Genomic DNA, 2046 nt, shown 5'->3' on the forward strand with positions numbered 1-2046 from the left:
AAGTTTCTTTAAAAGGATTTCCTTAATCTTATAATAGTATAATGTAAAATCTGTCTATCAGCCTTTTCACAAAAAAAAAAGAAAAAACAACTCTGCAAGTCAAAGATAAATACATTTTCTCACCATACCTACACTTATTCCAGTATCTGACTAATTTCAAGGTCAAATTTCTGCTTTTAGTTCAGTTATTGTGTCTGCGGAAAAACAGTTAAAGTAAATAGTCATCCAAACAAATATTTAAGAAGTAATATGAAAAAAAAAAAAAAAAAAACAAGTGAAGGGGGCACCCGGATTTGAACCAGGGACCTCTTGATCTGCAGTCAAATGCTCTACCACTGAGCTATACCCCCTTGTGGTGAGAAAATTCTTCTCAGAAAGATTGTACATATGTAATATTCTGGAGCTAGTATTAGCTGTTTATATGTTGTAATGTAGAATTTTAATGCATGCAATTAGGATTTTCCTCATAGTTTAAATAAATATGAATTCATTAATTAATTAATTATTTTTGTCTAATAAGTGATACACTTACATATAGAGAAAGAATGTTGCCGTTTATGTTCCAATGATAAACTCATTTGGAATAAAAAATGTCATGGATATCAGTGACATGGCCATGATTTGAGTCCTTCAGCCTAGGTTCACACTCATGTGTGCAAAACACAGCATGTGATTTGCACAGGAATCGCACCGAATCGAATCGCACCTTGGATTTGGCAGGTACCCACTCCCACTTCCGGGTAAAATCGCTGATCGACGATCTACAACATTTCCGGTCCTTCTTCCTCCCCTCTGCCTTCTAGGACACACACAGGTCCCAGAAGACGGCGGGACCATTCAGAAAGCACAGCGTGACTCGCACATGCGCAGTAGGAAACTGGCTGTGAAGCCGCAAGGCTTCACTTTTTTTTTTCCCTTACTAGAGATGCCAGCGCCTGCACCCGAAGCCGATTGAAGATTTGGCTTGGGGTGCCGACATCGCTGGATCCCTGGACAGATAGGTTTCCTTATATAAAAAGTCAGAAGCTATAGTATTTGCAGCTGCTGACTTTTATTTTTTCTGAAGGAGCCCAGAGCTCCTCTTTAACTAGTTATTTTCTGCATGCATGCAAAAAAAAAATCGTAATTTGTGGCAATAAAATTACTTAAATCCCCAGAACATTATATATTTTCTGAAAGCAGAAGTCCTGTAAAATAAAAAGGTGATAGTTGCAAATTTTTATGTCACGTGATATTTGCGCAAAAGTTTATTGAACACAAATTTTGTTTAGAAACCAAACATTCCATGTCATATTATTGCGTGTGCGCCCGCGATATTGCCAAAAATGATGGTGTCCAAAAAACCTCCACAGATGACACTTTAAAAGCCTTTACAGCTCATCAGTTTAGAGTAAACTAGGAGCTCTTGTACTAGAGTTATTGTTCTCACTCTAACGTTTGTGGCAGTATGTCACACATGTGGTGCGACTGCAGTTTACATATGCGTGAACACCCCCCCGGACTTGTGTTGGTGCAGGTGTGAATGGCAGCGGGGCTTATGGCAATTTTTTTTATTATTTTAATATATTCTTTTATAATTTTATATTTAAAATTTTTGTATTTTAATTATTTTATTTATTTTTACTTGAATGCTATCACAAGGGGTTAATAAATTCCTATGTGATAGCATTGGACAGATGACAGGTACTCTTTATGGAGACATTAGGGGTCTAATAGACCCCGATGTATCCCCTGCTCTTCATACCATCTAAGCACAAATTGGCTTGGTTAGATGTGTGCCCTGTGTTTGCGCAAAAGTTATCTCGTCTACAAACTATGAGTTAGATTTATGGCATTTTTATTTTTAGAGATCATTGATTTTTAGCGGGACTGCAACATTGTGGCGGACAAATTTTTACCCTAAGTGACACATTTTGGCGACCATTGACACCAATACAGTGATCAGTGCTAATAAAATTCACTATTCCTTGTATAAATGACACTAGCAGGAAAGGGGTTAACACTAGGGGGAGATCAAGTGGTTAAGTGTGTCCCAGGGGGTGCTTT

General features: G+C 37.6%; 1 non-coding gene across 1 annotated transcript; it reads right to left on the reverse strand.

Moving 5' to 3' along the window:
• Positions 1–278: 278 nt before the first annotated feature.
• On the reverse strand, positions 279–350 carry TRNAC-GCA (transfer RNA cysteine (anticodon GCA)). The gene has a single exon. It is a non-coding gene; the product is annotated as a tRNA-Cys (tRNA).
• Positions 351–2046: the final 1696 nt, after the last annotated feature.

This window comes from Lithobates pipiens, unplaced genomic scaffold (assembly GCF_037356315.1).
Source record: "Lithobates pipiens isolate NorthernLeopardFrog02 unplaced genomic scaffold, aLitPip1_a1.2 Scaffold_13, whole genome shotgun sequence".
Taxonomy (NCBI): Eukaryota; Metazoa; Chordata; class Amphibia; order Anura; family Ranidae; genus Lithobates; species Lithobates pipiens.